The sequence below is a fragment of the Dendrobates tinctorius genome, unplaced genomic scaffold (genome assembly GCF_039654945.1).
Source record: "Dendrobates tinctorius isolate UK_male_01 unplaced genomic scaffold, ASM3965494v1 ptg000307l, whole genome shotgun sequence".
NCBI lineage: Eukaryota > Metazoa > Chordata > Amphibia > Anura > Dendrobatidae > Dendrobates > Dendrobates tinctorius.
Genome location: NW_027361974.1, coordinates 475,950 through 490,787, shown reverse-complemented (window position 1 = coordinate 490,787; position 14,838 = coordinate 475,950). Strand labels below are relative to the sequence as shown.

General features: G+C 44.6%; 1 long non-coding RNA gene across 2 annotated transcripts in view; it reads right to left on the bottom strand.

Moving 5' to 3' along the window:
- Positions 1 to 12,985: 12,985 nt before the first annotated feature.
- LOC141073545 (uncharacterized) overlaps positions 12,986 to 14,838 on the bottom strand; it is a 426,372-nt gene continuing 424,519 nt past the window's right edge. For both annotated transcript variants that reach the window (XR_012226994.1, XR_012226996.1), the window contains one exon: positions 12,986 to 14,795. This is a non-coding gene — a long non-coding RNA (uncharacterized lncRNA). The remainder of the gene's footprint in view (positions 14,796 to 14,838) is intronic.

Here is a 14,838-nt window from a genome sequence, read left to right as displayed (position 1 = left end):
CAAAGAGGAGTAGAGGGCAATAATGACTTCACGTGATCTAGACTGTATGCTTCTGTTAATACATCCTAGAATTGCATTTGCCTTTTTTGCTGCTGCATCACACTGTTGACTCATATTTAGTCTGTGATCTATTAGTATACCCAAGTCTTTTTCACATGTGCTGTCACTTAGCCCTATTCCTCCCATTCTATATATGCTTTTTTCATTTTTATTGCCCAGATGTAGTACTTTGCATTTCTCCCTGTTAAAAACCATTCTGTTAGTTGCTGCCCACTTCTCCAGTTTATTTAAATCTTTTTGAATCCTCTCTCTCTCTTCTCTAGTATTAGCTATCCCTCCTAGCTTTGTGTCATCAGCAAATTTAATCAGTTTACCCTCAATTCCTTCATCTAAATCGTTGATAAAGATGTTGAACAATACAGGGCCCAGGACAGAGCCCTGTGGTACCCCACTTGAGACATTCTTCCAACTGGATGTGCAGCCATTTACGACCACTCTTTGGGTCCGATCACTAAGCCAGTTATGAATCCACCTAACAGTTGCCTTGTCCATTCCATACTTAGTCATTTTTTCAATAAGGATTGTGTGAGATACTTTGTCAAATGCTTTGCTGAAGTCAAGATATACTAAATCTACAGCATTTCCTTGATCCACTCAATCAGTAATACCGTCATAGAAGGAAATTAAGTTAGTCTGACATGACTTATTAGTTACAAACCCATGCTGACTCTGTTTAATCACTTCATTCTTATCCAGGTACTGACATACATGTTGTTTAATAATTTGTTCAAAGATCTTTCCTGGTATAGAAGTCAGACTCACCGGCCTATAGTTGCCTGGGTCCACCTTCTTCCCCTTTTTGAAGATAGGAACAACATTTGCTCTTCTCCAGTCTTCTGGCACTTCTCCTGTTCTCCATGAATTTTCAAAGATTATGGAGAGGGGTTCAAAAATTTCTTCTGCTATCTCCTTCAGTACTCTGGGGTGTAATTCATCTGGACCTGGAGACTTGAATTCATTTAGGTTAGCTAAGTGTTTCCTCACTATCTTTCTGTTTATAGATATCCTGGTTTCTTCTATTCCCTTAATAGGACAGGGAATAACAGTTGATGTTACATTTCCTTTCTGAGAGAAAACAGATGCAAAATAGGAATTTAAAAGTTCAGCCTTCTCAACATCCTGTCTTACCATTTCATCATTTTCATCCTGTAAAAATCCTATAGCATCTTTGACTTTTCTTTTACTTTTGACATATCCCCAAAACCCTTTATTATTGCTTTTGACATCTCTTGCAAGCCTCAATTCATTTTCAGCTTTAGATAATCTGATTTGTGCCCTGCAGGTTCTGCAGACAGCATTATATTCTTCTTTAGATATGCCTCCCTCTTTCCATTTTATAAACATTTTTTTCTTCCTTTTTAGCATGTGCTTAAGTTCTGTGTTCATCCATCCTGGTTTCCTTAAATGCTTCCTATTCTTCCCTCTTTTCGTAATTGTTAACAACTGTGCTTTGAAAATTTCATTTTTCAAGATTTCCCATCCCTCCTGGACATTTTTGTCTTTTAGGATATCCAGCCATTGGATCCCTACAATTCTCTTTCTGAATCCCTTAAAATCTGCCTTTCTGAAATCTAACCTTGACATCTGAGTCTTCACAGGTCTTCCGCCTCTAGTTATCCAAAATTCTAAAATAGCATGGTCGCTACCTCCTAGGGTTCCAGCCACTTTTACCTCCTCAACCATTTCCTCCCTGTTTATAAGGATTAGATCCAAGGTAGCAGTTCCCCTTGTTTTCTCCCTTACCTTTTGGAAGATAAAGTTGTCAGCAAGAGAGGATAAGAATTTCCTTGACCTGTTAGTTTTGCCTGAGAGAGATTCCCAACAAATGTCTGGATAGTTGAAATCTCCCATGACAACTATGTCATATTTTTTGGAGAACTTGGCCATTTGATGCATAAAGAGTTCATCCATATCTTCAGCTTGCACAGGCGGCCTGTAGTAAATGCCTACAATGGTGTCCTTTCCATTGTTCTGTCCTTGTATTCTTACCCAAACAGTTTCCACAGAACTCCCAGTCTCTGAAGCTTCAATCTCTGTGCAGATATACGCGTTTCTAACATACAATGCGACACCTCCTCCTCGTTTATCAAGTCTGTTTCTTGCAAATAAGTTGTATCCTTCTAGTCTTGTATTCCAATCATGTGTATTGTCCCACCAAGTTTCAGTGATTCCAATGACATCATATTTCTTGTCCTGTGTTAGTAGTTCCAATTCTCCTTGTTTGTTGCCCATGCTTTGTGCATTAGTATAGAAACATTTTAGTTTGTGATTGGTTTCTCTTTCTCCAATATTTTTATTAATTAGATTCTTTCGTCTTTGTTCTTCCTTTCCACTTCTAATAGCAGAGTTCTCAATAGCATTTGTCAGGTGTGTGGCTTTTTCTAGTCTTTTGCTTCCCTTCCCATGTTGTTCTAGTTTAAAGCTCTCCTTACAAGTGTAGCAAGGCGACTTCCAAATACATGCTTTCCAGTCTTCGTAAGGTGCACCCCATCTCTAGCAAGTAGTCCATCGTATAAGTAGTTCACTCCGTGATCCAGAAATCCAAATCGTTGCTGACGGCACCATCGACGTAGCCAGTTGTTCACCTGCAGAATCTTATTCCACCTCCTTGTTCCATGGCCATCCACTGGGAGGATGGAAGAGAAGACCACCTGCGCTCCCAGTTCTTTCACTTTCTTGCCCAAGTCTTCAAAGTCTCTGCAGATGGTTTCCAGGTCGTTTCTTGCGGTGTCATTTGTCCCCACATGTATTTGTAGGAATGGGTAGTTATCTGTAGGTCTGAAGAGTCCTGATATCCTGTCAGACACATCTTTAATTTTTGCACCTGGAAGACAGCACATTTCTCTTGACGTTATATCCGGTCTGCAGATAGCGGCCTCTGTTCCTCTCAAAAGGGAATCCCCCATGACCACCACTCTCCGTTTCTTCTTCACAACATTTTTCTTTCTCCATCCAGGAGGACTCTGAAGGCGTACAAGGTTGCTGTTTGTTGGCAAAGTCTTATTCTGATGTATTTCTTCATCGTTTTCCTGCGTGAGAGCCTGGTACTGGTTTCTGAGCAGTATGGGTGCTGACTGCCTCCTGATCCTCCTGCTTCTCTGGGTCACATGTCTCCATTCCTCTGTTTCTTCAGGTGCACTTCGAATTTCTTCTCTTTCTGTAACATGAAGAGATAATTCTGCTCTGTCCAAGAACTCTTCACCTTCCTTAATGATCTTCAACGTAGCTAACCTCTCTTCGAGATTTTGCAACTTTTCCTCCAACAGGGACACAAGCTTGCATTTGTGGCATGTGAAGTTTGGCTTTTCCACTGGTAAATCTGTGAACATGTAGCAAGAAATGCAGCTCACCAAATGGCTCCTGGCCTCTTCCATCTTGAGATTTCTTAAAAACGATGAAAGATGAGCCAAATTTTTTTTCCGATTTTCTCTTTTCAGCTGCAACGGCCAAAACCCAGTGATCGTTGAGCTCGCGGAGACTCTTCACTTATCCCAGAAGGCACTGGGAATATGCAAATGATCTCCTCAAAACTCTTCCCCTGGTTTTGCAGTGTATTTGGGCTTTATATCGAGACATTGTTTGAATACAGTATGATGGTGTTATTTAGGGTATAATTTTGCTACTAGATGGCAGTATATTAGACAATGTATATTATTTTAGACATTGCATGTAACCATGCTATCATTCTGCATTCCCATGGGCTTTTTCCGCTTTTTAAGAATGGCAGAGTATTTGTGCATCACATGGTATTATTATTTGGATACAGTATGACGGTATTGTTTAGGAATTGGATGGTGGTTATATTTGAACACTAAATGGCAGTATTATATGATGATGTTGTATGCTGTATTTGTGTTCTCATAAGATTCAACAAACTGATCTATATGGCAGGAAATATGGGCAGTATATGGTAACATTGTTTGGATACAGTATGACGGTGTCATTTCACTTTGCCAGTCAAGCTCCAAAGCCCTGACTTTGCCAGTCAAGCTCCAAAGCCCAGACTTTGCCGCTCAAGCCCCAAAGCCCAGACTTTGCTAGTCAGGCTCCAAAGCCCAGACTTTGCCGCTCAAGCCCCAAAGCCCAGACTTTGCCGGTCAAGCCCCAAAGCCCAGACTTTGCCGGTCAGGCTCCAAAGCCCAGACTTTGCCGGTCAAGCCCCAAAGCCCAGACTTTGCCGGTCAAGCCCCAAAGCCCAGACTTTGCCGGTCAAGCCCCAAAGCCCAGACTTTGCCGGTCAAGCCCCAAACCCAGACTTTGCCGGTCAAGCCCCAAAGCCCAGACTTTGCCGGTCAAGCCCCAAAGCCCAGACTTTGCCGGTCAAGCCCCAAAGCCCAGACTTTGCCGGTCAAGCCCCAAAGCCCAGACTTTGCCGGTCAAGCCCCAAAGCCCAGACTTTGCCGGTCAAGCCCCAAAGCCCAGACTTTGCCGGTCAAGCCCCAAAGCCCAGACTTTGCCGGTCAAGCCCCAAAGCCCAGACTTTGCCGGTCAAGCCCCAAAGCCCAGACTTTGCCGGTCAAGCCCCAAAGCCCAGACTTTGCCGGTCAAGCCCCAAAGCCCAGACTTTGCCGGTCAAGCCCCAAAGCCCAGACTTTGCCGGTCAAGCCCCAAAGCCCAGACTTTGCCGGTCAAGCCCCAAAGCCCAGACTTTGCCGGTCAAGCCCCAAAGCCCAGACTTTGCCGGTCAAGCCCCAAAGCCCAGACTTTGCCGGTCAAGCCCCAAAGCCCAGACTTTGCCGGTCAAGCTCCAAAGCCCAGACTTTGAAGGTCAAGCCCCAAAGCCCAGACTTTGCCGGTCAAGCCCCAAAGCCCAGACTTTGCCGGTCAAGCCCCAAAGCCCAGACTTTGCCGGTCAAGCCCCAAAGCCCAGACTTTGCCGGTCAAGCCCCAAAGCCCAGACTTTGCCGGTCAAGCCCCAAAGCCCAGACTTTGCCGGTCAAGCCCCAAAGCCCAGACTTTGCCGGTCAAGCCCCAAAGCCCAGACTTTGAAGGTCAAGCCCCAAAGCCCAGACTTTGCCGGTCAAGCTCCAAAGCCCAGACTTTGCCGGTCAAGCTCCAAAGCCCAGACTTTGAAGGTCAAGCCCCAAAGCCCAGACTTTGCCGGTCAAGCCCCAAAGCCCAGACTTTGCCGGTCAAGCCCCAAAGCCCAGACTTTGCCAGTCAGGCCCCAAAGCCCAGACTTTGCCGGTCAAGCCCCAAAGCCCAGACTTTGCCGCTCAAGCCCTGAAGCTCAAACTTTGCCGCTCAACCCCAAAGCCCAAAGGGAAGAGGAGCACCTGTCTTCCACCGCAGATACATGGTACAGAGTGTGGGACGAGGCCGTACTCAGGCACCGACTCTAATCTCTGGGACTTGAGGCCTGGCAAGATGTACTGGTGACCCCCGTTAGAGACACTATGACTAAAGCGAGAGCACTTAAGAGAAAACGACTGTGACAGGCAATGAGAGTGCCGTCTGTAGCAGTATTATTTGGTGCTATGTAAAAGTCAAACCATTTACATTGCACAAGCTGTGATTGATTTTGGCCATTTATTCCAGCATAGATAATAGTCAGGGGTCCAGTGTGAAGACCCCCCGCCCCACATTGTCCAATAGCACATCCCCATTGAGTTCCTACGCGGCTGATAATGTTGTGGTATACAGGGATTGGGCAGTGAGGTCTATATACAAGCTGTGGCACGCTGGCATTATATTATATGACTTATTTATCAGACTTTGAGTTTTTTTACCCTCCTGCCCATTAGGAAAAGCGTCAGCTGGACCGACGATGCATTAAGTGGAAAGAAAACTGTGCAAAACCAGACAAATATTCGCTTAATTCAATTTCTGCTGTTTGCTCAAATTCACTGAACATCTACTTCTCGCTCCGGACTTCATGTCCTTTCGCTTGCACAGAACAGACTCTTACGGTAATAGGCACAGACACAAATATGTCTGATTCAGAACCACGTATCCTAGGCAGCTCGGGATGCTGAGACTTGTGGTCCTACTCCTGCATGGCGGCATGCCACCGATGTCACATTGTAACAAGTGGGAATGAAATTATTAGCTATTGCTGCCAACCGGATCCGGCTCCAAGACATCAACAAACTGGAGCAAGTTCAGAAAAGAGCGACCAGAATGGTGACCGGTCTGCAAACCCTGTCTTATGAGGAAAGGTTGCAGGATTTGGGAATGTTTAGTTTGCAAAAGAGAAGACTGAGAGGAGACTTAATAGCTGTCTACAAATATCTAAAGGGCTGTCACATTGTAGAAGGATCAACTTTATTCTCATTTGCACAAGGAAAGACTAGAAGCAATGGGATGAAACTGAATGGGAAGAGACACAGATTAGATATTAGAAAAAACTTTTTGACAGTTAGAGTGATCAATGAGTGGAACAGGCTGCCACGAGAAGTGGTGAGTTCTCCTTCAATGGAAGTCTTCAAACAGAGGCTGGACAGACATCTGACTGGGATGATTTAGCGAATCCTGCTTTGAGCAGGGGGTTGGACCAGATGGCCCAGGAGGTCCCTTCCAACTCTACGATTCTATGATTCTATTCCAGCCATGATCTACGGTCCGCGGTGCCATAAAAAGTGCCAACATCCGTCTCTTCAATACACGAGAAATGGAAATTCTCCCTGTCGGTGGCGGCTGAATAAATAATTGTGCTTTTGTTATTTACTTTTTGCCTATGACTTTTCAGAAAAGTCTAGAAATTCTGTCAGCTGTGAAGGAAGATATTATATTGACAATTTCTCAGTCTGGAGAAAAATGGGGTCCAAACCCTCCCCCAGAGGTGGAAAAACACAAATTGGCTGTACACCAGGGGTCATGATGGGCGCTGCAGATTGCAGGCAGGCAGCTGGCCTTAGGATGGGTCATTTATTTCAGATCGGTGGCGGTCCGACTCCTGCCCCCACCCCAGCCTCTGTATCGCTTACTAGCCACAGCTCCCTACATACAAATAGGACTGAAATGTAGAGAGCTGCTGTACCAGACTCATCCACTACTGATTGTAAGGCGCTGCGCTCTCCCCTTTACAATAGGTCATGCATTTCAGCTCTATTGGGGTCCGATTCGTGCCACCCAATGATCAGGGAATTAAGGGGGCTGCAGCCTCTGTATGATTTACAAACCACAGCACCACTCCTTGGCTAGTGGTTATTTTTGGTACTGCAGCTCAGTCCCATTCACTTGAATTGGACTGACCTGAAGAGAGTTACAGAACCAGGCACATCCACTATCTAATATATGGCACTTTGCTTGTCAGAGAGCCATAGCCCCTTTAGGATAGATCAGCAGTTTCAGATCCTGGCACCACCATGATCAATTGATTGAAAGAGCTGCAGCCTCTCTTGTGCACTATAAACAGCGCCATACATTTGGCAGAGGCTGTGCCTGGTACTGCAGCTCTCTGTTGCTTTCTTTCATTGGGGCTTAGCTGCATTATCGAGAATGGCCACTATTAGATATGCGGCGCTGTGGCTAGAGGACAATACAGACCTCCAATCAGCTGATTAGTTGGTGAGCTGGGAGTCAAAGCTTTGCTGATCTTGGATCCAGTCCTTTGACTCTTGAAATTCTTACAGTATTTTGGACTGGATTCCATCCACCAACTAAAACTACTATGCGGCACCTACAATTCAGTGTCTGCACGGTGGGAATAACAAACAAATCATGGAGGGAGCGGAGCGGTGACTGGAGGGTTCCACAACAGTGTTTGATCTGCAACAATGTAACACTTGATACACTGAATGTACAGAAGTATTCTAAGCATCTCTTATACATTGTACTCCAGTTTCTCCATCAGTTCCACCACCTCTGGGGTATATAACATCTGATACCAGCGCGGTCCTGGAATAGGAGTCACCGGGGTAACAACTCCATCCATGACATTTCTACCCTCTAAAATCTTTCCCATCACCTGTGAGCGATATTACTGAGAAGTGGAAGGGACCGCAAGCAACTAAGACCCCCCCGTAACGTTTCAGGAGTGGAGGGACGAGGGCAGACAAGTCACCAACGCTCCACTGACCCCATAACTACAGAGTCCAGAACTCTTGCGCCCCTGTCATGACCGAGTGGATGCATGCAGCCGTATATCACCAAGCACAAGGTTGAGCGCCGGATGGAGTGGTGTAAAGCTGCCACCACTGGACTCTGGAGGAGACGTGTTCTGTGCAGTGACGGTTCGCACTTCTCTATCTGGTGTCTGGATTTGGTGACTCCAGGAGAACGTTACCCCCAGATCTGTACAATGGAGGAAGAATAATACTATAGTCTTGTACAACATCAATCTCTTCTCAATGAAGGGCTAAAAATTTCCACAAAATCTTGTAGAAAACCTTCCCAGAAGAGCGGACGCTGTTATACCTGAAGATGCCAGTCTCCATATTAATATCTACGGATGTAGATGTCATGCGGATGTGTCCCAATACTTTTGTCCTTGTGCTGTAGTTCCGCAGTGGAGCTTTGTACACAAAACTGACAAATATTTACAAACAAGATCATATTAAGGAAGTTGTTTAATCCAAACAACAAATAATTGCAACATTGTGCGGATCCTTCAGGGCCACGATTGCCGCGGCCGGGATCAGGCATCGTTAACTACGTCCACGGCATGTCGACAGTGCCGCACAATTACAGGGATATTGGATTGCTAAGCAACACTCTTGATTTTATTTCCTCTTTGGCCGAGCAAATTAAGCAGCAAAATGTGCACAAAGAACATCCTTCTCTCCCGATAAATAATTTAATTGTATCACTTATGAATGTTCTCCAGCATCATCCCAAGATTTATTCCACTCACGGCCACCAGGAGGCGCTGTGGTATAATCAGTTTTTTTTTTTTAATGCAGGCGCTAAGATAAATGCTGCGTACAATCCGGGCACAATTGTAAAAAACGGAATTAGAAGATGTATGGAAGAAAAAAAAACAAGATTATATAAAGTAGCCAAATTATCTTTCTCCGGTACCCCAAAAGACATACTCAGCCCCTTATAGGTGCACTAAAATGGCAAGCGCTGATGCATGCCTAGAGATTAATAAAAGGAGGATGAAAAAGATATCACTTGGTCCTTCCTAAAATAGCACCATTGTAGCAGGCAGTTGTGTATTATATTACATGGGATTCCCATAAAAGTGAATAGGACTGACCTGCCATACCCAACATAGCCTGTCAATAAAAGAGGCGCTGTTTCATAAGTTTTTCATGCAATTAGTAATATATTTCAAGCAAGCAATTCATCAGACATGGGGCATTGTATGCACCGCATTTTTTTGCAAGCTCATATACAGTGGGGAAAAAAAGTATTTAGTCAGTCAGCAATAGTGCAAGTTCCACCACTTAAAAAGATGAGAGGCGTCTGTAATTTACATCATAGGTAGACCTCAACTATGGGAGACAAACTGAGAAAAAAAAATCCAGAAAATCACATTGTCTGTTTTTTTCATTTTATTTGCATATTATGGTGGAAAATAAGTATTTGGTCAGAAACAAAATTTCATCTCAATACTTTGTGATATATCCTTTGTTGGCAATGACAGAGGTCAAACGTTTTCTGTAAGTCTTCACAAGGTTGCCACACACTGTTGTTGGTATGTTGGCCCATTCCTCCATGCAGATCTCCTCTAGAGCAGTGATGTTTTTGGCTTTTCGCTTGGCAACACGGACTTTCAACTCCCTCCAAAGGTTTTCTATAGGGTTGAGATCTGGAGACTGGCTAGGCCACTCCAGGACCTTGAAATGCTTCTTACGAAGCCACTCCTTCGTTGCCCTGGCAGTGTGCTTTGGATCATTGTCATGTTGAAAGACCCAGCCACGTTTCATCTTCAATGCCCTTGCTGATGGAAGGAGGTTTGCACTCAAAATCTCACGATACATGGCCCCATTCATTCTTTCATGTACCCGGATCAGTCGTCCTGGCCCCTTTGCAGAGAAACAGCCCCAAAGCATGATGTTTCCACCACCATGCTTTACAGTAGGTATGGTGTTTGATGGATGCAACTCAGTATTCTTTTTCCTCCAAACACGACAAGTTGTGTTTCTACCAAACAGTTCCAGTTTGGTTTCATCAGACCATAGGACATTCTCCCAAAACTCCTCTGGATCATCCAAATGCTCTCTAGCAAACTTCAGACGGGCCCGGACATGTACAGGCTTAAGCAGTGGGACACGTCTGGCACTGCAGGATCTGAGTCCATGGTGGCGTAGTGTGTTACTTATGGTAGGCCTTGTTACATTGGTCCCAGCTCTCTGCAGTTCATTCACTAGGTCCCCCCGCGTGGTTCTGGGATTTTTGCTCACCGTTCTTGTGATCATTCTGACCCCACGGGGTGGGATTTTGCGTGGCGCACCAGATCGAGGGAGATTATCAGTGGTCTTGTATGTCTTCCATTTTCTAATTATTGCTCCCACAGTTGATTTCTTCACTCCAAGCTGGTTGGCTATTGCAGATTCAGTCTTCCCAGCCTGGTGCAGGGCTACAATTTTGTTTCTGGTGTCCTTTGACAGCTCTTTGGTCTTCACCATAGTGGAGTTTGGAGTCAGACTGTTTGAGGGTGTGCACAGGTGTCTTTTTATACTGATAACAAGTTTAAACAGGTGCCATTACTACAGGTAATGAGTGGAGGAAAGAGGAGACTCTTAAAGAAGAAGTTACAGGTCTGTGAGAGCCAGAAATCTTGATTGCTTGTTTCTGACCAAATACTTATTTTCCACCATAATATGCAAATAAAATGAAAAAAAAACAGACAATGTGATTTTCTGGATTTTTTTTTCTCAGTTTGTCTCCCATAGTTGAGGTCTACCTATGATGTAAATTACAGACGCCTCTCATCTTTTTAAGTGGTGGAACTTGCACTATTGCTGACTGACTAAATACTTTTTTTCCCCACTGTAGCTATATATGTACACTAGATGGTGGCCCGATTCTATCGCATCGGGTATTCTAGAGTCTCTGTTAAAATAAAAAATAGTGATATACTCACCTCCCGACGGCCTTGGACTCTTTCTCTCCTCTCACCACGCTCCCGGCATCTTCCGGTCCCAGTAATGCTTAGCGCGAAACACCGCTGATGACGATGCTCTCTCGCGAGAGTGACGTCATCTCCGGCCCTTCTCGCTAAGCATTACTGGGACCGGAAGATGCCGGGAGCGTGGTGAGAGGATTGACAGAGTCCAGGGGGGTCGGAAGGTGAGTATATAACTATTTTTTATTTTAACAGAGACTCTAGAATACCCGATGCGATAGAATCGGGCCACCATCTAGTGTATTATACTCCTGTTACACCTGGAGCTGCAGTCACTGTTCTGCTTTTACCTAATGTATTGTAGTCCAGATACACCCAGAGCTGCAGTCACCGTTCTGCTCTTACCTAATGTATTATACTCCTGTTACAGCCAGAGCTGCAGTCACTGTTCAGATCTTACCAAATGTATTGTACTTAAGTTACACCCAGAGCTGCTGTCACCGTTCTGGTGTTACCTAATATAGCGTACTCCAGTTACACCCAGAGCTGCAGTCACTGTTCTGCTGTTATCTAATGTATTGTACTCCAGTTACTCCCAGAGCTGCAGTCACTGTTCTGCTTTTATCTAATGTATTGTAGTCCAGTTACACCCAGAGCTGCAGTCACTGTAATGCTGTTACCTAATGTAGTGTACTCCAGTTACACCCAGATCTGCAGTCACTGTTCTGCTGTTATCTAATGTATTGTACTCCAGTTACTCCCAGAGCTGCAGTCACTGTTCTGCTGTTACCTAATGTACTCCTGTTACACCCAGAGCTGCAGTCACTGTTCTGCTGTTACCTAATGTGGTGTACTCCAGTTACACCCAGATCTGCAGTCACTGTTCTGCTGTTATCTAATGTATTGTACTCCAGTTACTCCCAGAGCTGCAGTCACTGTTCTGCTTTTGCCTAATGTATTGTAGTCCAGTTACACCCAGAGCTGCAGTCACCGTTCTGCTCTTACCTAATGTATTATACTCCTGTTACAGCCAGAGCTGCAGTCACCGTTCAGATCTTACCTATGTATTGTACTCCAGTTACACCCAGAGCTGCATTCACTGTTCTGCTGTTACCTAATGTAGTGTACTCCAGTTACACCCAGATCTGCAGTCACTGTTCTGCTGTTACCTAATGTAGTGTACTCCAGTTACACCCAGAGCTGTAGTCACCGTTCTGCTGTTACCTAATGTAGTGTACACCAGTTACACCCAGATCTACAGTCACCGTTCTGCTGTTATCTAATGTATTGTACTCCAGTTACTCCCAGAGCTGCAGTCACTGTTCTGCTTTTACCTAATGTATTGTAGTCCAGTTACACCCAGAGCTGCAGTCACCGTTCTGCTGTTACCTAATGTAGTGTACACCAGTTACACCCAGATCTACAGTCACTGTTCTGCTGTTACCTAATGTATTGTACTCCAGTTACACCCAGATCTGCAGTCACTGTTCTGCTGTTACCTAATGTATTGTACTCCAGTTACACCCAGATCTGCAGTCACTGTTCTGCTGTTACCTAATGTAGTGTACTCCAGTTACACCCAGATCTGCAGTCACTGTTCTGCTGTTACCTAATGTAGTGTACTCCAGTTACACCCAGAGGTGCAGTCACTGTTCTGCTGTTACCTAATGTAGTGTACACCAGTTACACCCAGATCTGCAGTCACTGTTCTGCTGTTACCTAATGTAGTGTACTCCAGTTACACCCAGATCTGCAGTCACTGTTCTGCTGTTACCTAATGTAGTGTACTCCAGTTACACCCAGATCTGCAGTCACTGTTCTGCTGTTACCTAATGTAGTGTACTCCAGTTACACCCAGAGGTGCAGTCACCGTTCTGCTGTTACCTAATGTAGTGTACACCAGTTACACCCAGATCTACAGTCACTGTTCTGCTGTTATCTAATGTATTGTACTCCAGTTACTCCCAGAGCTGCAGTCACTGTTCTGCTTTTACCTAATGTATTGTAGTCCAGTTACACCAAGAGCTGCAGTCACCGTTCTGCTCTTACCTAATGTATTATACTCCTGTTACAGCCAGAGCTGCAGTCACTGTTCAGATCTTACCTATGTATTGTACTCGTTACACCCAGAGCTGCATTCACTGTTCAGATCTTACCTAATGTATTGTACTCCAATTACACCCAGAGCTGCATTCACTTTTCTGCTGTCACCTAATGTATTGTACGCAAGTTACACCCAGGGCTGCAGTCACTTTTCTGCTGTCACCTAATGTATTGTACTCCAGCTAAATCCAGAGCTGCAGTCACTGTTCTGATGTCACCGAATGTATTGTACTTCAATTACACCCAGAGCTGCAGTCACTGTTCTGCTGTTACCTAATGTATTGTACTCCAGTTACTCCCAGAGCTGCAGTCACTGTTCTGCTGTCACCTAATGTATTGTACTCCAGTTACACCCAGAGCTGCAGTCACTGTTCTGCTGTTACCTAATGTATTGTACTCCAGAATATGTACAGGACTGTTCCTGTGTAATGAGCGACGCAGTAGTGATGCCTTTAACGGCTGTAATGTGCCTGTACAATAAGCAAAGCGGTCGTGTTGCCACGACGACTAAGCAACTGTCGCTGATTGGTCGCTGCCTAACTGCCACGACCAATCAGCGAGGTGGGATTTCCATTACAGACAGAATTAGACAATTATACAGTAGATAATGATACATTGTTGCTTTCTTAAACAGCGCCACATCTGTTCAGTGGTTGTTTCGGGTATTGCAGCTCAGCTCCATTGAAGTGAATGGGACTGAAGTGTAATAAGACTTACAACCTAGTGCCATGATTAGGGCTTTTTTAGCAATATATTATTGGCATGAACAGACTCAAGAATGTTCTTGGTTTATGATATATATCTTTAGTTCCTGCAGTATTAATGATTGGGTGCATGGCTGGACCATTGAGGGTCACTTGATATGTATACGGGTATCATGGGAAGTCATCCTTCTGGGCCATATCATCTCCTTGTGTAACAAAACTTGGTCACTTGCACATCCCACGGGTCAATTCCCAGAGATCCGGACCTCCATCACCATTGCCATTGAATGTAGTCAAAGTGGGGAGCTACTAAGTAAAAAAAAAAATGATAAAGTTACTCTGATAGGAAAAGTTTTTTTTTCTTTTGAAGAGTTATGTGTGTATGTAATTTTCTTAAACTTTTGCAGTAGATTTTTTTTGCAAAAATATACACGCCCAATGGAAAAGGTCCTATCAGAGTGATTAGATCGTGACATTAGTCATAACCCATAAATCAGCTTCTATGAAGACTCCAGTGCCTCGTTGTAAATCCACACAGGGAGCTCCAGATCTGAAGTCACGGAAGGGTGACGTTGACCTTGCCGGGGATGAGTAGACATTTCCCGAACTAAACATTCAGGATTTAGGAAATTAATCCACCGCGCGCTCTCGCTCTTCGTGTTTTTTTTTTCTTCCTTGAGAGATGAGCAGATTAATATGTGTGCGGAGTTATAGGGAACATCTGCTGCTGCCCCCCTGTGTCTCATCTCCTGCAGCCGTGAAGACAAGATTTTTGTTTGAATCCTCCAAATCTTTCAGTAGTTACAAGGTTTGTTACAATAAGACAAATGTAATCATCTCCGACGAGAAAGCGACGTATACAGCTACACAAGCAAGTCCTCACTGGTGGTCGGCGACTACTGCGAGCTCCGCCGCCTGCTCACTCCAATGTAGGATGAAAGGTCTCTACTGAATAGATGATGTGATTTCACCTGCAAAAGCAAGAAGAAAATCCGGGATATTAGATTTACTGCA